The sequence below is a fragment of the Rattus norvegicus genome, chromosome 1 (assembly GCF_021556685.1).
Source record: "Rattus norvegicus strain SHRSP/BbbUtx chromosome 1, alternate assembly SHRSP_T2T, whole genome shotgun sequence".
NCBI classification, from domain to species: domain Eukaryota; kingdom Metazoa; phylum Chordata; class Mammalia; order Rodentia; family Muridae; genus Rattus; species Rattus norvegicus.
Genome location: NC_141534.1, coordinates 59,847,165 through 59,867,745, shown reverse-complemented (window position 1 = coordinate 59,867,745; position 20,581 = coordinate 59,847,165). Strand labels below are relative to the sequence as shown.

Genomic DNA, 20,581 nt, shown 5'->3' with positions numbered 1-20,581 from the left:
CCTATAAGACATGTCTGTGTGGTAGACTCTCCTGAGATGGTAGAGTGGAAGGGGAAGGGCCTCCTCCATTACAAGTCTCAGGGGGCAGGATCGCCAGTGGGCTGGGAAAGTGATGCCTCTAGGTGAGATTGGTATTCAATGCCACAGTAAATTGATTTGTATTTTACAAGCACTGTAAATGCGAAGGATATTGAAAGGTAGCCTGGAAAACTTCAGTGTATGGGCATAGACTCATGCGCGCGAATGAGTGGCCAATGAACGATACCCGGCCCTCCTCTCTCAGACTTAGCCACGCCCTTCATTAGTTCCTGAGGGGATTTTTCAGAACAGAGGTTATGGCAGTTTCACCATCCAATTCCAGTGAGTATGAGGGGAGCCCATGGAGTTTGAAACCACTCCTTTCTGCTCTCAGGGATGTGGGGAAAATAAGAGAATTTGGGTTGGCTTAGTAGCACTATTTTGTGAGTCTTAGCTTGAGTTCCCTCGGGATGGAGACCAACTGCTTCTTTTCCGAATCTTAGGGAAGTTGACACGTTTTCTCCCAACTGTCCTTATGGCTCCTTCCTCCATCTCCCGCTTGGGGCTTCTCTGGACTCTCATTTGCTGCATCAACAAATGAAGGTTCCCTGACTTGGCACCTCCTTATGCTGAACATCAGCAGACTCCATACTGAGCAGGATTTGGGAGTACAGCTGTTAATACCAATAATTATGTAACCGTACTCGTTGCCCTCTTAGAGCACACCGCAGAAAAATAGATTGATAAAAGTGAACAAAAATATAAACATCATGTGTGGTAATGGCTCCCAAGCAGAGAATCTGAACCTTACAGCAGCCCCACCTAAGATTTATGAACAGGAAACCGGGAAGGGGAATGACATTTGAAGTGTAAGTAAAGAAATGTATCTAATAAAAAATTAAAAAAAACAAAAACAGACAAATAAACAAAGAAGTCTATGCTGTGAACATAATCAGAAAGATGATCTGATCTGCCTCTTTTGTTTCTGTGTGTGTGTGTGTTTTACCTTGACTTCCGTAGTCAATGGAGTTCAGATAACTGTAGGAATGCATTTTATGGTTTAGAGGCACTGATAGGATCATTCCTTTACTTATGCTCCCCCTACTAGTTTTCTTACAAATATCTCATCAATATTTAAGCTGTTATGCATCCATAAATCTTAATGCTTACTAAATCATTTTAACTTTCCTATTCTTTTCATCTTCTTAATATTCCTGGTACCTAAATAATACAATCCTGTAAAAGGTGTTTCAAATTTAGCTGGTAGACTGATAAGCCTCTTAAAACACATGACTTAGGAAACAAGCTAACCTACATTATGGCTGATTGGTGCATGGAAAAACAGATTAATTCTAAATTAAATATATTAGACTATTTAAAATAGTCCTGCTTTAATATTTGTAATCATATCAAACTTTAAATATAGGATTATAAAGCCTGTGATTTGACTGTACTATACTGCATTCTCCATATAGATTTCTACATAAATTACTGAAAATTTCTTGGCAAAAACTTATTATGTGAGCACCTTTAAAACTAATACCACTGGGGCTTTTCCATTTAATGGGGATATGAACCGTATGTTTAAATACAGGTAAAAGTAGATTTACACTTAGCAGCCAACTAAGTAAACTGGATGTAGTCACTTATATTCAATTGAGTAGTTGCTTGTAGAAGGGAGCGCAAACTGCAGATCAGGTATTTCAAGGAGCTCTCTTGGTATAAACTTAGCCCTAGCTAATTTGGCCATAGGGAATTCATGGTCCTTCTGATACTTGATCAGTCCAAGCCAAACTTCCTACACAAAAGGTCAGGATGCAGTTCCTCCTGTCTCTATGTCTTTTTTTATTAACTTGAGTATTTCTTATTTACATTTCGATTGTTATTCCCTTTCCCGGTTTCCAAGCCAACATCCCCCCAAGCCCTCCCACTCCCCTTATCTATGGGTGTTCCCCTCCCCATCCTCCACCATTACCACCCTCCCCACAACAATCACATTCACTGGGGGGTTTAGTCTTGGCAGGACCAAGGGCTTCCCTTTCCACTGGTGCTCTTACTAGGCTATTCATTGCTACCTATGAGGTTGGAGCCCAGGGTCAGTCCATTTATAGTCTTTGGGAAGTGGCTTAGTCCCTGGAAGCTCTGGTTGCTTGGCATTGTTGTTCATATGGGGTCTCGAGCCCCTTCGAGCTCTTTTAGTCCTTTCTCTGATCTTATCTGCCTCTTAAAATTCAGTTTTTATCTGGTGTGCTTCCTGGCCAAAGAAGTCAGATGAGTGCATGAGCAGCCCCTTTGAGGACAAGGCTTGGATTCCCAGGAGCAGACAAGGAACTCTGTGGGCATACTCCAAGGAAACTGGTGAGAACCACAGCCAGCATTTTGGATCTTTCCAAATTTGCCTAAGTGTACATTGAAAGAAGAAACCTCTATTCTGGCAACTAGTGCTACATTCCTTAAGGAGAGCACAGCTCTGCCTGCTTCAAGCTCAAGCTTAGCTATCTGGAAGCTTCCCCCTGGGACTGGACCTTGGCACCTAACTCAGGACCACTTTACCTCACCTTGAGAGATAGACTTCCATCCACCCCAAGATAGACAAGACTTCCATCCACCCCACGACAGAGCTGGGGTTAGAGCAGCCACTTTCAGGCTCTGGAGCACACCAAGAATGCACACTCTAGTGTTTGTGGGCTGCAGGCAGAACTGAGCAGAGGTTTCTGTTGGCTTCCGTTTGGAGGACTGGGGTCCAAGAGTTGGCTCCAGTTCTCCTCTGTTTGTAGGTAGCTGGTTCCTCTTGGTGCCCTGTGGTCTCTCTCTGCACCCTTCAAGTGTCTGTGACTTTAAGGTCCCTTTCATAAAGACAGCAATGTCATTACAAGAGAGCCCACCTTTCAGGTTTCCTTGAATGGATCACGTGGAAGGCATTGTCACCTACTAAGTGTCAGGGACTTCATCCTTCACCATATTAATTGGGTTACAACTTGTCCAAGTGAAGGTAGTGAAGAGAGACTCATAGGGTCAGAGCAAACATAACAGAACTATCTCACCATGCCCCATTCTAATTGGACCAGACTTTGTAAATGTGTCCCAGGTCTTTCTGGCACTGCTGTCCATCATTGTTCTCACAGTATAGCTCTGTCATTTACGGGGGAAAACTGAAAAAAAGGCATCTCATCAGAAAGGAAGAACAAGGCAGTAGACTTGTAGATGGAATCCTGTTATAAATGGCAGAGACCCTAAGGAATCTGCTAAAGTTTAGCACTGAACAGTGAATTATACAAGACCAATGAATATAAGCTCTGTCAGCAGAAATAAAGCATTTTTATATCCTAGCAGTAAACAAAACAAAATAGGGGAAAATTTTTATGTCGTACACCAACTTTTATAAAAACCAAAAATATTTTGTAAATAATTTGGCCAAACACACTCTAAACTTTTAACTATAGCTTCTATTTTTGTTTGAAATCTAGGAAGTAAGTAAATTTCATCAAAATATTGCAGAATAATTCATAATCAACTGAATACATTTAGAAATCAACAGTATATAACTTGTAGGTTTTCATTACTCAGTATATAACTCAGAGGTTTTCAAACTCATATCGTGGGTTCTCTTTACCAATCAGAGTTTAGAAGTGCAGATAATGCTGTCTCCAGGTAGTCACACATACTCTGTGAGAAGATTTAGAGAGTTAATTCTCTAACAGGAGGGTCCGCATCCCAATCTGGAGACAGAATTCCCTTCAAGAGCATCTAATTCACCTGCAGGTATGAGTAGCCCCCTCAGAGGAAGGACTGGATCTCCTGCAGGAGAGAATGACAAAAATGAGAGGATCCATAGGAGGAGGGACTTAATTTCTTCTCTGATGGGACTGGAGCATCAGCAGGAATTTGACTCTGTAGTCTGTGAGATTATTTTCAGTATGATGTTCTGAGTTCCCTGAATCCACAGCTGGAGCACTGAGCCACCACCAGGAACACTGCACCTGGACCAGTTGTCAAAGGGAATTAAATACGAATTTCACTTCTTTGGCTTATAAAATCCCACCATGCTCTAGCTTCCTTCCAACATCCACCCTTCACTGACCACCATCTCAGCTTCTCAATAAATCCTTCCTCTCCTTGATTTTCCAAGACTACCTACGTCTTATGAGCACCTACACACACACACACACACACACACACACACACACACACACACACACACACACACACGGCTTTGAAGGGATCAGATTTTTATTTTTAAGGCTGAAATGTTTCTATGACTTTCTCTGTAAACCCTCCTTACCAGGTACTTTCCACGGCACCTTACTGACTGAAAGATAAAAGAGTCTCGAGTGTCAAGCTTGCATCCCTGGTAGTCCTCAGGTCTGTTGCTGATGGGCTCAGAGCCATGGGGTGTGTGTGGGTAGCCGGCCATGCCTTGCTGAGGCTGACTTGTCTTGGCTCTGCAGTATGTGAAGGAGTCTTCACAACCTGACTGTTGACTTTCTCCTTGCTGAGACTGTTTCTACCATTTCTTGTTCTCTGTTCATTAATGGTGTTTCAGTGTGGGCAGGTAAATGCTGTTTTGAGGCAATTTTTTGGATCCTGGCTGCAGGTTAAAGAAAAAAAGGTAGTTGAATTGGAAACAGAAAATGCTGTTCTGTCCCTGAGATTGGCATAGGTAATCTCTGTCCTGTAGACTGATTGACTGATGAGACACATGTGAGTGTTTGCTTTGCATAGGCTACTGCAGTTGCAAAAGATTAAAAGAAAGGTAGCTTTCCTTTAATGGTTGGTCCCCGCCAGTGTGGTGCACACTTAGTGAGTCATCCACTAGTGGAACAGAGATTAATACTAAATTTTTCATCCTCGTGATCAGAAGTATTTAAGGAATAATCCATTAATGATACATCCAACAGTTGGGTCTGGACAACTTTGTTGTACTGTTTATGCATGATGAACTCATCCATATTAATTTTAATTAATCTATAGATATAGTAGTCACCTCCAACACCCAAAGACTTGGTCTAAATATGTGCAAACTCAGGTGATGAGATATGGTTTCTCAGACACCCCCACAGCACGCCACACTGCAGTGTGGATGCTGCACAGTTCAGGTGCAGACGTTTCCAGTTTGGCTGGGTGTTCAGTATACCCTTCATCTTCTCACAGGCTCTTCTGACACTCTTCTTACACAACCTCCACTGACACTCCAGTTGTTTATTTTCCTTGTATTTTTGTTTGAAGTGTAGTGCTCTTTTTACAGGGTCCCAATTCTTGAAGGCATTGGATCCCCTGCAGATAAACAGTCTGCCTTGTCTTAAATTGTTACGTGTGTGTGTGTGTGTGTGTGTGTGTGTGTGTGTGTGTGTGTGTGTGTGTGTACAGCCACATATTTCGTGATCCTACCCATAGCTGACCCACTCAGAACACATGCAGGAGGTGGGAACAAGAAATAAAAATAAAGGAGTAAAATGCTGGGTGCAAGGCAGTTGGGAGCAGAGCATCAGGAGGAAGAGTCCAGAGTCCAGGGAGGCAGGGTGTGAAAGTACAGCAGCAGCTTAAAGGGGCTGCCAGTTCTTAGGGTGTGGGGACCAGGTGTGTTAGGAGCACAGGGAGAAGTTGAATGTGATGAGCTTTCAAGTTTAACTACTGTCTGATCTCTGCAGTGCCATCCCTGGAAAAGTGATATAAGTAGTCCCTCGTGCCCTAGTCAAATCACAGACACTTTCACTGTCAGATCCCAGTGTGTTGGGGACCCCTACCCTGGGAAGTCCTCAGGGGTGTAAGGAGCATGCACTGGTTTCCTTTGTGGTGTACTCACCATGAGTGAGGAAATATTTGTCTGCACCTCTTCTGGAAGCAGAGATAGTAAACATGGGTGACACTCCTGATAGCCTGTCTGTATAAAGTTTTGGCTACAGTGGTGTTAGCTCTCTGGCTAAAAGATCTAATCTAACAAGTCCTAAGATTTCACAGATGAGGGAATTATGAAAGCAGTTAACTGAAATACATACTCTGCTATTCTGAATTTGAAACAGGCTTCAACCTGACACTCTTCCTCCTTATCCTCCCCAGACTTCTTACTTTTGTCTACATACATTCCTAGTGGCGTCTCTGAGGACCCAATTCTGACTTGTGACTGGGCCTGGGTCATGCTCATGGGTTGGGGAAGTAACAGATGACTACACTGGGGCCCTTTTATCCATTTAGCAAATGAAGTTCCACAGGTCATGATTATAACTCAGGATACATAACCTATTGCAAGAGATCCTCAGCTGAAATCACAGAACTCAGGAGGGACTAAAGACCACTGACTTGCAACATGATGTTCATCTTTCTAAACCCCTCAACATTTCACCAAATAACCGGTAATCTAGAGTACCCCAGCACACACTGAGAAGTGTAGAGAGAAAGACTTTCATGTCTATGTTCCTCTGCACATGAGAAAGAAGTTTCAGGACAGTAAATAGGTTTTGAGGGTAAGTTTCTCTTTTATAAACACCATTCTCTCTCTCTCTCTCTCTCTCTCTCTCTCTCTCTCTCTCTCTCTCTCTCCCTCTCTCTCTCTCCAGTTAAAATTATTTATTTTTATTTCACATGCATTTGTGTTTTACCTGCATGTGCATCTCTGTGTGGCTGTCAGATATCTTAGGAGTTTTGCGTGTGGGGGCAATTCCAGTTAAAACCGTCAGAACAAAGAGGAAATGCAGCATCAACAGTAGCAATCAGGTCCCTCTCCTTAGTACCCTGTGGATGTACCTGCCCTTGTGGCTACAGTCTTCTTTGTGAATGCATGCCATGCATGCACTGCACTACAGCTGTGATGCTGGTGTCCTATGGCTACCAGAGTACCTGCATCTTGCCTTGTCTACAGAATACTGGCATCCAGCCCTGTCTCCAGGCAAGCATGCTGAGGACGAAACATTAGCCACATGTAAACAACATGGGATTTGTAAGTACACAAAGAATATGATTTCCTATGAAATCTGCATTATAAAAGGAGGGTAGCATGAAGTAGAGAGATGCTATAGACTAGGACTCCAGTTACACAGTGGTTTCCATATGGATTTGTCAGACATGACTAGGAAGGGTGCTGGGAACCTGTGCAGACTTGGACAAACACAAATGCTTTTCTGTAATGGGATCCAAGAGGAAAACAGTATCAGATGAAAGTTCCTTACCCAAGGATGACCTCTCTTCAGTGAGAAGGCCAGAGTTATGTGTGGCTTCCATCTCAAGACCTCGGGTGGAATGTGTGAGTCAGGTGTCCTTGTGCCTGCTGTTCTCCAGTGCTTTTAACAAGAAGGCTCCCTCCTTCAAATTGGCAAGCTTGAGGGTGGCGAGGTCTGTCCCTGCTGTGGTTGGATTATGGTCATCCAACAAGGGTGTACATGAGTATATGTGCACTGTGTGTATTATGCAGTGACAACAAAACACGAAGAGGGTAAGATATTCTAGATCTTGAGTTGCACATGACTGTGAGCTGACTTGGAAGTGTTGAAAAACAAGTGAAGGTCCTCTGCAAAGGCAGCCAGTGCTCTGAAATCCTGAGCTTTCTCTCTAGTTCCTGCTCTGTAGGTTTCTCGTGTCCTGTTGATTACTGTCTTCTCCACTAGCCTGTTCCACAGGGATCAGTCTTATGATTGTGTAGCATCACAACACCAAAAATACTTAAATCTCTGACTGGATGCCCTGACTGATTTTTCCACAGGATAAAAGTCGGCTACATTTGTGTTTGATTATTAACAGTGCCTCTGGAACTAAACTCAGATCATCACCTATTCCTTTCACCTCTGAACCATCTCAAAAGCTCACACTATATATTCTGTTCTGTCCTCAGTGTACCATGTATTGCTATAATCACCAGCATTGTTAAAGCAAGCCAAAGGAGATTTATAAAATCTTCAGATTTTGAAATTTACATTCACACAAAGCTTGTGCTACACATCATTAATCCCACCTTTCATGAGAGAGAAGGTCTCTTTACTGTCCAAACCACCCTTGTGTACAGGGTGAGTTTTAGGACAGCTTCAGTTTGTGGTAACACTCTGTCTCAAATTAAGCACACAACAGCAACAACCCAACCACACTCACACAGAAACACATTCATGGAACACACACACACACACACACACACACACACACACACACACACACACAGAGCACTTTCCAGTTGCTACCCTTCCGATTCCTCAAGTGAGCATTCAGTGTAACTGTACTTTAATCTCACCTACCTCAGTCCTTCCAGTCTGTAGGCATCTCTGAAACCCTCAGGAATTGGCAACTGACATCAGGCCGGTTTCTGCTTGCTGGTGGGGAAATTGGGTTGTGTTGCTTTGTTAATCTGCACTCCCTTAGCCAACCTCCCCAGGCCCTGAGAAGTTTCCATTAACCTCCTTCAGAGTACTTCAGTGTTTTTAAGTCATACTCAACAAAGTAAGAAACCATTTGGTTTGATTGCAGCATTTAGGATTGTGTTGAGTAGGTACCAGCAGAATGTACACTGTTTATGAAGTAGGTCTGTGAGTAAGGGCTAGGTGTAATTTTATCTGCTGAGTGAGTGAGCGTTTGCTCCATATCGTTACCCATTTTGGCTTCTGTGGTATTTTTATTCCTATAGACTAAACGGTTTGAGTTTGTGTTGGCTTCTTCTGTGATTTCAGTATCCAGCACCTCTGGACTTATCCTATAAGTATTACCAGATTAACAGGGCTGTTGATTTTCCATGGAGATGCTTGTTTACATTTTTACTTAATCCACATCTTATGTTCAAGAGGAGGGAGAGCAGCTTTCTGGCTTTGCAGCAACACACATTGACCCAGAGTGAAGGTTCTCTCTGTTACTGATTCGAATTCCTGAATCATCATGACATTTTGCATGATCTATCCTCCACTGTCTCTGGCATTTGAGTACTCCTTTCCCAGTTGCTGACTCTGTTTGGGAAGACTCAGGAGGTGTGCCCTTGCTGGAGAAAGAATGCCAGTGGGGCTGGGCTTTGAGGTTTTAGTGCTCCGCACCACTCCCTGTGCACTCACTGCTTTGTACTTGTGATTCCAGATGTGAGTCCTCTGCTTCTTGCTCCTTCCATCGTGCCCTGTAGTCATGGAACTTAACCTATGGTAACAGGTAGTCTGTGAAATAGGATCACTAATCGCCTACATGTTTTATAGTTTGCTGTGCTCACGGCATTTCTGTCACAGAAATACAAAGGTAACTAATGCAGAAGGGGATGTAATAGAGCAGACTCTTGCTCTGTGATACCTGACCATGCCAGTTTATACTTGTTACTTGTTTTTGAAAATATGCAAGAATTCAGAACTTTGAACTAGAAGTGGCCCAGTGCTCTAAGAAGAGTTTAATGGGGTATACTGGCAGGAGCTTGGGAGTCAGGAGTGCCAAGACCTATCCAGAATGTGGAAGCCCAGGACAAGGGGATTCAGAAGGCAATAATATTTGTAACTGGCCTGGGATAATTTGTATGATGCTTTTACAAAAATGTGGCTTCCTTCAGCCCACATCGTAAAAACCACCTGAGGCTAAATTAAAAAGTAATAAACAAATTTCTTCGATGAAAATTTGAAGAGAGCCCAGTATGGCCTCTGTTATACTGAGGTATAGGACTTCAATGAAAAAGAGCAAATGGGGCAAATAGAAATGTAAAATGTATAGTTTCCAGAGAAAAAGACACTGGGAAGATTAATATTATAGCCAATGCCTAGGCCAGAAGAGAGCCTGCAATTACTTAGGAGATTAGAACCTTAATAAGAGGCCATGTCTCCTCAGGTGATGACATCACTCAATTAACCTCGTAATCTGTGGTAGAAAGTGACTTACTTAGTGTTTTCCTGCTATTAACAGACACCATGACCAATGCAAATCTTATAAGTAGAACACTGCTTTGGATTTGGTTTACAAGTTCAGCAGTTTGGTTCATTATCATCAAGGTGGGAGCATGGCAGCATCTAGGCAGACATGGTACAGGAGGAGCTGGGTGTTCTACATCATCATCTGAAGGCCGCTACTAGAAAACTGATTTTCATGCAGCTAGGACAAGGAACATAAGGGTCAAATCTACAGTGACACACTTCCTCAATCAAGGCTACACCTATCCAATGAGGGCTCATCTGCAAATAGTCCCACTCCCTGGGCTGAGCATATTCAAGTCAACACAGGAACATTAGGCATTTTCAGTTCCTGAAATCACCTGTGATCAGAAGCTGCTGCTACTGTGGGTCATGGGGCCCAGCGCTTTCCAGAAATCAGGCATCTTCTCATGTACTCTCATCAGTCACTGGGAGTAAGGAAGCTCAGCAAAGGACTGCTGTGTGGGCTGAGAAAACTGAGAAAGTCTGCTTGGGAAGGTGTTTCAATCTTCATCTCCACATGGAGATAGCATGGGGGTTACCTGACCTTACCTGACCAGTTTCCATGTTTGGTACCCCTGGATCATATTCATTGTCAGGTAGGAAAGTGTTATTGGCACCCAATGTCATGTTGTGCTTATCATGTACCCAAAGTTGATAGATGACTTAAGAATGTAGGCTTGAAAGTTATCCAGTTTCTAATCTGGGAAGGAGAACAGCAGGCCTGAGAGGAACAGGCCTCATGTGCAGAGGGATGTACCATCTGTACATGTTTGGGAGAAGCTCAGAGAATGTAAGTCAAAGCTGTCTATCCAGTAGAGGTTAGTTAACTGTGGAAACTATCACTAACAATAAAGGTAACTTTGAACTCAGAGGAAGAGAAGGTTTGTTGCCATTGTTTGTGGACCATGCTTCAGAGGTGATGAGACACAGAGAAGCTGTGTCTTGGGTTCATGCCAGGAAGCATGCTAGCTGAGCACTTCACATCTTAAGTTGTGTATGTCCTCAGGGCCCTTACACAAAGGTGATCTAGTGACAGTGTCTTGCTTTGTTTGTAGCAATCACATGAATTTAAATTTCCTACTTGTTTTTGTTCTTAAAATCTCACTGATTAGTTTATCTGAGACTCCTGGGAGACTTTTCTCTCATATGCTGTAAGTTTTAAAGATTTGGTGATTAACATAAATTACTATTCATAGGTGAACACAGGGTCCACACTGACCTCACCTTGCTATCTGGAACTGTTACTCCTGAGCCAAGGGTCTCAAGGGTCTCTGCCTCAGAAAGAAATGTGGTAAAGTGATCTCATAATCTATTCACATTCCTTGTGTCATCCAGAATACCTGCTAGAATGAGAGGATCCTTCCCTGCTCAGGACAATGTAGATACTGCTTCCCCAGGAGGAAAGAAAGGGCCACGTCCTCCCTCCATGGGACAGCCCCTGATGTTCACTGTAATGTCACCCAACAGTCCCACCTTGAATCTGCTGTTCCACTTGAGCCTGGAGCCTCCCTTTTATTCTGGGAGATAAACAGGAATCTCCAGCTAGGAACAGTGGTCCAAACATGAGGTTAAGAGAAGGCAGTGAGAATGATGTATACACACTAAGGGTTTCTGATTGAATGATTCTGAACTTAATGTACTTCCTACTAGAGTCATCTGTAAGTGACATGTAAGCTTTGTATTAAAATGTACCTTTAGGTCCAAGATTTCATGGTAGGACAATGCCCTACTTGCTTTTAAAGATATCCTAAAAACTGGATAGAAAAGAGAAAATACAGAACAGAAAATGTTCCTAGGTGTACAAGACTGGTTTACATGTGCAAGTCTCTGTGCTCAACGCGAAGGGCACACAATATGCCTTAGAAAGTAGATGATAAGCACTCCCTTCTCTCTCTCTCTCTCTCTCTCTCTCTCTCTCTCTCTCTCTCTCTCTCTCTGTTTCTAACTCTCCCCCTCTCATGGGTGGTTGTGTCTCTGTGTGTGTGTGTGTGTGTGTGTGTGTGTGTGCATGTGTGTGTGTTTCTGTGTCTGTGTGTCTGTCTGTCTATCTCTCTCTCTCTGTATGTGTTGTGTGTGTGTGCGTGTGTGTGTGTGTGTGTGTGTGTGTGTGTGTGTATGTGTGTGTGAGAAACAGAAGGTAAGCTCAGGGTCTGCATGACCCAGTTGAAACTAGAATCCCATGTTGATTGACTCCCACCTTGACAAGTATCATGTTGTTGGGATGACCAGCATGTGACTATTGGGACAAGATAGAAGTATTTACAAACCAACAGTTTTGACCAATTGATGTGAATTAGGGCTGATTTGAGAGTACACTTAAGAGTTTTAAACTTTGTTTGAAAAAACAAAAAACAGTGTTCTTGGAATAGTTTCTTTGGAGTAGAGGGCATAAGGCCAAATTTTATCTTATTGTTGGTGAGCACCTGTGGGTTTTTGTGTTCCTTATGTAGTATCCCTTAGGTTTGGGTCAGACAATGTAAACCTTATCATTTCCACTGTTTTTAACATCTCAAATGATGTCCCACGTCCTAGGTGCCAATCCACAAATGCCCACTCCTACATCTTCTCCCTCCTCCCTCCATTTTGCCACTATGATGCTGCTCCTAAACTCACCCAACTTTTCGAAACCCACCACTCCAGCCTCCTCCTATGTTCGAGCATCACATCTCTACAGGACCAAGGGCCTTCCATCCCATTGGTTTCAAATAATGCCATCCTCTGATATATATTGGTTGGTGGTCTATTTTCTGGAAGCTCTGGGTCATCAGCCAGCATATATTGTTCTTCCTCTATTGCAGGACCTCCTCCTACAGGACATCCACTGTTTAAGCACCACCACTACCTCAGGAAGTCAACTGTCTGTGTGTCAACTGTTACACAATCATAAGTGTCTCAGCACTTCAACTATCACAGCACTTCTACTGTTCAGGAGCTCCAGAATCTCAGCATCTCAAGTGTCACAGGACCTCCTTTGTCCAAGAACTGGACTGTCCAAGCAACACTACTATTGCGGGACCTCAACTGTCACAGGACTTCCACTGTAGGAGCACTACAACTGTCTCAGGACACCCACTGTCCTATAACCTCCACTATCCCAGGAATTCCTCTGTCGTAGCACCACCTGTAGCAACTAAAGTGTTTCAGGACATCAACTGAAGCAAGATCTCCCATGATTCTGCAACTTCACTGCCACAGGATCTCTACAGTGACAGGAATACCCCTGTATCATCAATTCCAATTTTGCAGGACCTCCACTGTAGCAGAACCTTCAATTGCGCAGCAGATCCCCTGTAGGTAGATTGACCTCCACGATCTCAGTGCAACCACTTTCAAAGGACCTTCACTGTCACAGAACCGGCGCTATTTCAGTGCCTCCACTCTCGCAGGACCTACCTCTTCACAGGATCTGCACTGTTGCAGCAACTGTAATTTCAATTTTTCAAAGTCATTGCTGGTTATTATATTTGAGGCTGAATGAAATGTGATTCTACTTTTGAAAGCCTACGAATTTGTTCTATAGCTCTTGTGATAAATTCCGTGTGTGCTAGGACCAGTAACCTATGGAAGACTTCATGAGCTCATACCACTCTCCACCTCACTTTGTGGAAGCTGGTGTTTTTAGAGTGTGATAAACGTCAGTTGAATGGATGCATTCAGCTGCACCACGCTCTAGAGTGGGCTACACAGCAATCATATTGAGTCCTTGCTGCGAAGAGAAGAAATCCAGAAGAGGGAGAAGGCTTGGGTTGGGGGAAGAATCATAAAATACTTAGAGGATATTAGAAGGTAAGAATTATGGGGCAATGGAAAACAGAGCCAGAGGAAGAATGAGCACAGAGCAAACTGGGAAGGACAAAGTACAAAGGCACTTGGGTTTTGCCATCTGCGTGTTCTCTGGAGAATCTCCCTGGGCCACAGTTCTGGGAGAAAACTCTTCCCCCACCCCCTTGTAAGGTTTCATTCTTGAAGGAAAGCAGCAACACAACTTCATCAGTGAATTTCCCCATTGAAATTGGTTCATCCTTTAATGCCTCTGGGAAATCCCCAGCTGGGGAATGTCCTGCTCTCTGCTGAGAGACAGCAGGAAAGTAGGTCGTCCTCTGTTTTCTCGTTGCTACAGCTCTTCTAAGTATGGCTGATTGTTGAGTGAAGACACAGGATACTTCTGGTGTGTATGTATGCTTTGTTCACTGTGGGTGTTGTCGGGAGTGTCCTGAAAAGAAGGGCATGCCCAATGGCACTTCTGCTTCCTCTTTGACTAGCCTTATGATCATAGGGAGACACTAGGCCATTGGAAGATGAGGAGAGTAATGTGTCTAAGTTGTGTTCACTTCTATTCCTATTTAGTCCTAGAGGGAAATCAGCAAGGGTGTGAGGAATGCTGATGTGCACTGACTGTGTGGTGTGAGTAATGCTGCTTTGCACTGACTGTGTGGTGTGAGGAATGCTGCTGTGCACTGACTGCGTGGTGTGAGGAATGCTGCTGTGCACTGACTGTGTGGTGTGAGGAATGCTGCTGTGCACTGACTGTGTGGTGTGAGGAATGCTGCTGTGCACTGACCGTGTGGTGTGAGGAATGCTGGTGTGCATTGAAGCTGCCTTTTTTCTTTTCTCCCTACACCTGCATCCTTCTGGTGGCTAAGGTTGGACAACTAGGTGCCCATGACCAACTCCTCATTGTGGATGGATTTAGTCTGGTTGGACTTTCTCGGGAAACGTATGACTAATTGGTTACTTTAAAGCTGATTGGTTAGTCTTACTGTATTGAAGTGATATTTTGCTTTTAATTTTGAAATTTGAATTCAAAAAGAAGTGATGTAAAAGTTCTTTGTGTTTACTCATCTTCCCCTATAATCCTAGTTGTTAGAGCACATGAATCTCATTTGTGTTCACTCATAAGAATGTATATTCTTTAGAGTATTTCCTTAAATAATTATATAAATATGTACACTTATACTTAGAGCTTGTAAAATGTTTAAATATCTTAATGTTAATGTTATAGAATAGAATATATTTACCTGTTTTATAATTAATTATCATAAGTGATGTGGACAGGACATAATCTTCTGAAAGCCTAGTTTATTTCCCACACAGCAACTGGGTTGAGGTACCTAAGCACAAGTATTCTGAACATAGACTCTACTGTGACAGTGACCGCTGTTTCTTTTCTACCTAAGGCAGCTGAACTCATGACTAGTACCAGTTCCATGGTTACCCTGGAAGTTGCAAATCAAGACATCCTCTCTCACTGCCTGTCCACCTTTCTTACCCAACCATTGTCCTCCATGGTGCAGAGAGGTAAGAGCTAGTGACTCAAGCCAGGTTAGGCAACATATAGTAATCCTGTATTGAGATATGGCTCCTCGTAAAAGTTATCAAAATCTGGGGCTGGAAAGATGGTTCAGTATTTTACAACACCAGTGTTAGCTCACAATTGCCCCTAATTTCAGGGGATTTGAAACCTTCTTCTAAGTTCTTTGGACACCAGTCAAACATTCATGTGCACACATGCTGGGCAAACACTCATACACATAAATTATATTTATAACGAGAGGCCCTAAAAGTCCCATGTAGTAGCTCCTACCACAGCTCTTGCTCAGCTCTTCAAGGAAGAAGTTAGTTGAGACTGAGTGCATGATGCTGAGAAATACTTCTGGATCATGATCCAGATCAGATCTGATGGTACAGTTTCCTAGATACATTCAGAGTCTGTTAAGTGCAGTATTGTGAACTCTCCTCTGACACTGACTCAGCTGTGGAACCTGCACACCCTAGTCCTGATCTTTGTAGCTGGAGTATCAACAACAGTATCAGCATCTTACAGCCTAGAATCCTGTTTACTAAAGCGTAGGACAGGAAACAATCCTGGCTAGACCATGTGTTGGCATGTTAAAGCAGAACACCATTTACTAACTCAAAGAGGGACGTGGGTAACAAATGAGTCCCAGGTGAGCAGACAGGAAGACTAAACTGTGAACAGGTGTGGATAATCACACCAGGTGACAGCACCATGTGATGCTGTGATTCTGATGGATAATAACATGTGTGTTATCAGGTGAGAGAAGAGAAGTTGAGTGCTTTTTTAAAAAATACTCTAAAAAAGGTTACTTTGTTATTTACAAATTACAATTCAGGTGTTGAGAAAAAAAAAAAAAAGGTCAGTTTCCCCCATAGATACGTATTAAGTAAATGAAATGTTTTTCTAGACACAATATATGTAAAACCTTTTGAAAATGTTCATATAAAGCTATTTGTTGTGGCATGTACCTTTAATGCCAGCTCTAAGAATGCAGAAAGAGGCAGATTTCTGTTAGTTTCCAGTGCCCCTGTCTGTGTAGTGAATTCCAGGCCAGCCTCAAATATATAGTGAGACCCTAGGCTATGGTTTCTTCTGATTGCTTGGTTGGTTTTGCATTTTTACGCTAGTCAAAGAATGCATATAAAGATCACCCTATTGTACCAAGAGCAGTTATTAAATATAAGAGTTTTAGACGCATACTTTGAAGCTCTTCAAGTCTTAGAACCAGTAAGAGGGAGAGAATGAATGAATTGCCTTTGGTTTCAGTTTCAGATCGTTATGGCTCAGGTAAACACAGAGCACAGAGTGAAGTTTTTATGAGTTTTATTTTTCCTGGATATTTTATGTATTCACATTTCAAACGTTATCCCCTTCCCATGCTCTCCCAACCCCCTGCCTCTGCTTCTATGTGGATGCTCCCGCTCCCACACACCCATTCCCATCTCAGTGCTCTGGAATGAGGATGCTTGCATGTAACCATTGCACTGAATAGGGGGACCACAATGGAGGAGTTAGAGAAAGGACTGAAGGTGCTGAAGGGGTTTGCAACCCCACAGGAAGAACAACAAAATCAACCAACCACAACCCACCAGAACTACCAGGTAGCAAACTATCAACTAATGAGTTCACATGGAGGGATCCATGGCTCCAGCCACATGTGTAGCAGACGATGGCATTGTCCATCATCGATAGGTGGAAGAGTAAAGGTTTTGAGCTCTATAATAATTCAGCTCAAAACGGCTCCCCAGAGAGTCCTCAAACACCTTGAACAGAGCACAATGATCCAACGAAACTGCCTGGTAAAGACAGGCTGATGAAAAACAGAGCAGATCACCTTTTCAGCCCCAATGTGACAAGAGGAGGCACTCTCTAAGTCACCTTGTAACCCAGAAGCCAGTGAGGCACATTGTACTTCGATCATTGTTGTTTTCATAGATTTCTCAAATTAGTCCAAAATTAGGATTTTACTTGAAAAACCCTTGACCTTATAGATCAAAATGCACTGTAAATGTGTCTTCAAAAAAGTGTCAGGTTTCCACGGTAGTGGAGATCATTTTTACACTTAAAAGGCTGGCTAACAAAGAAGTGAGGATGGAGTATCCTGAATAGGGACCCCAACCTCCAAAAGGCTTCAACCTCCAAAAGGCTTCACGTATTTACTCTCATGTCTCTAGCACATATCTCATCTGGTCCTGGAGAAAGTCCTTATCCTGGTCTGTGGTGTCAGGAGACTTGTAGGGGTGCGTGAAGCCGACTTCTGGTACATCTTTGTCTCTGGCTCAGTGCTAAACATCCTGCCCTCAGTGTAGGATGGGTATGACATGGCTCCTGCATTTAAAGGAACATTGTTATGTTTATCTTACTTGTCATTTAATGTGACACTTGGGTTTTTAACACTATTTCTAATAGATCAGCCTCCTATTCCTGGAGAGAAGTGTGCATATACCACTAGAACAGCAGCTAACATCTGTCTCCACTGGAGACCTCTGCACTGAGGTCTGAGATGAGCTGGAACACTTTCTTACTTGTGAAATATCTGACTTCTTTGATACAGTTCTCAACATATTACATTAAGTATCATTCCTGAATTTTGTTCACTGAAGTTTTATTTTTATTACACTGCTCAAGTAAACTAATACTAAATTTTTGAATCTGGGAAAATGAGAATTAGTGTAAATGAGTAAATAAGAAAATGTGAAATGTTTTTTATTGAAAGCATAGGGTCAACATTACATTTTTAGCACAGCATTTAAAATACATGCTTTTTAGAAAACCATTTATTTATTTCCTTTATAATCCAATATTAGCCCTTCCTGTCTTCCCAGTAACCCACCATACAAATCTTCCCTCCATCGCCCTTTCCTGAAATGGCAAAGCTCCTTTCGGGGTTTCAACCCCCTTGAATGCTTTTTAAAAGATTGTAAAACTGATCCCTGAGGAAAAAGTACGCCTTTTATGCAGGTTTAAGCATCTGATTGTTTATTTCTTTACATTTCACAAGAGCAGACCCCTCAACCTAGACCTGGTTAGGAGCTAAATTGCAGGAGTGACAATGCCACAAACAGCATGCATCAGTGTATAGAAAAATCTTTTTATTCCTTCATAGACACAGGAACAGCTGGCTACTTGGCGGATGAGCCATAAAGCAGTGTCAGGTCTGGTTATTCACCCATTCCCCAGTTTTTGTTACCTCTTCTGTGAGGAAGAAACATGCATGAAATTTTGCTAAAATCTCTGGTGAGTCCCTGAAGTAGTAGAGCTTCCTCTTTTCTTTTCTCAGCCTCTTACCACTTCCAAGGAAGAACTTCAGGAAGAGTTTTACCTACTTGAGCTCCATTGAGTAGAGGCTGGCAAGGGTCTCTAGTGTGACAGTAATATGTGGATCCAGAGCTCCTCATTGGAATCTATGACATCCATACAGGAGCACCTGAACCCTTCCTCCAAGTTAGTTACCCCTGCTTCCACTCTGACTAAGAGTGTTCCTGGCCATTGGGAAACCCCAGCAGAGGTGCTGCCCACCACTGTCACTGTCTCCCAGCCCATATGAACAGAACTCCCTCCACCACCTCCTCTACCACAGGTCCACTACACCAGATTATGGCGGCATTTTAGTGGATTTGCCCCTCCCACCACCTTCTGCAAACAAGGCAGGATCCCAGTCTGTTCAGGTGGCTGCTGGCTAGCAAAGAGAGTGAGGAGCAGCAGCGGTGGTCTGAGATATAGAAGGCCTGCCTGGACAAGGAAGCAGAGAGGAAGCACAGGGAGCAGGAGAGGAATGGGTGACAGATGCACTCTCATTCCCTGAACCTGCTTCCTTCTCTTCTTTGACCACACCGACCAAACCAGGAAAACCTTCCACACTGCAGAGGCCCCAAGAAACAGTCATTCTGGTGTTGTAGTCCCCGCAGCAGCCCCCCACTATTGAGCACAGGGATCTGCAGTTCATAACTATCAGTAAAGAGGAGTTGTCCTCTGGGGAGTCTGTCTCCAGACCCATGGAAACAAGATGTCAGGGAGAAGCTGGAGAAGCAACAGCAAATGCACCTTGTGGATATGCTAAGCAAGGAGATCCATGAGCTGCAAAACAAGGGGGACGGTAGTGCAGAGGAGACTGACTGCCTGTGGACGCTTATGCTGGAGTGGCAGTTCCAGAAGAGACTTCAGACCATATTTCTTGTGTTTCTCCCAGGTTCATTTCAGAATACTGTTCAAGAAGCTCAACATTTGACGTTTACATAGTAGAAATTTATAACAACAATGTTTTTGCCCTTCTGGCCTTAGACAGTTCTACAGTGGTGTATATGGTTAAGTGCCAGGCAGTGAGAACCCAGGAGTGACATTCAGAGGTACAAAGGATGACCTGCAGGTAAGGTGCTCCTGGGGCCCAGTGTCCTGAATGCAGGTCCTCAACCTTACAGCTGCCCACTCCAGCTGTGCCTGGGATGGAGCCAGTGCTACCAACCTAGGAAGCAGCTCAGGGAGTGTGCTTAGTATGTGCCCCATTGCTTCAGTGCATGACAAGGTTAATCTGCAAGAGCAGCAAGGATTTTAGCCAGCTCGCATTCTGTATCTGAGAAAGAACATGTCTTTAAGAACATCAATATGGTCACCTCTAGCACATATCAGCTTTATATGTCAAAGATATCATAATAAAGCTGTTTAAAACATAAAAAGTTATAGGGTAGCTCAAGTGTAGGATGTACTGACCCTGAGTATTATATCTAATTACACACACAAACCCACAGAGAGAGAGAGAGAGAGAGAGAGAGAGAGAGAGAGAGAGAGCGCTAAAAAAAGTTGGAAAAATAAACAAATCTTAAAAATATATAAATAACTGTGTAATTATTAAAAGTCTGTATGAGAGTCAATGTTTTTCGCCTCGCATTGAGGAAGGGGCTTAGAGAAATGAATTATCCCCCTCCAACCTCCAAAAACATACGCACACACACAATCAATGACATGTGTAATTGTACCAGGAAATACCCGTATTTTATAGAATGCCATAATCGAAAGTAAGAACCATCTTTTTCGTTAAGGGTTGCCAATATATTCTTTTTTCAAGGTGTGTGCAGCCGTGCCAGTCTTGTTCACCATGGGATGGAAGAGGTCCCTGACCTGTGAGCCTAGATATGACCAGGTGCTCCATTCTGAGACTGAGAGAGGCAGGATGCCCACTCAAGGATCCATAGCAGGGAAGGTTTTCAAGCTATGTACAGTGCTGGAAAAGCCTACACAGGGCATACAGTTAGCAGTGATGTGTTTGCAGGGAGTCCAAGGAACCAGCTTTGTACTGATGCAGGTGGGCAAGCATTTATCATCCACCTGCCACTCCGACAGCAATAAGAGTATTGCTTAAGTTTTATTTCATAGATTTGATCCCTGACCAAAATACCAAAAACTGCACCCTTAACGATGT

At 43.2% G+C, this 20,581-nt stretch overlaps 1 long non-coding RNA gene across 1 annotated transcript; it reads left to right on the top strand.

Moving 5' to 3' along the window:
* The first annotated feature begins 205 nt into the window (after window positions 1-205).
* Window positions 206-20,009, top strand: LOC148007042 (uncharacterized). The gene is made up of 4 exons (XR_015646131.1): window positions 206-360; window positions 12,665-13,652; window positions 15,044-15,164; window positions 18,446-20,009. It is a non-coding gene; the product is annotated as an uncharacterized LOC148007042 (long non-coding RNA).
* Window positions 20,010-20,581: the final 572 nt, after the last annotated feature.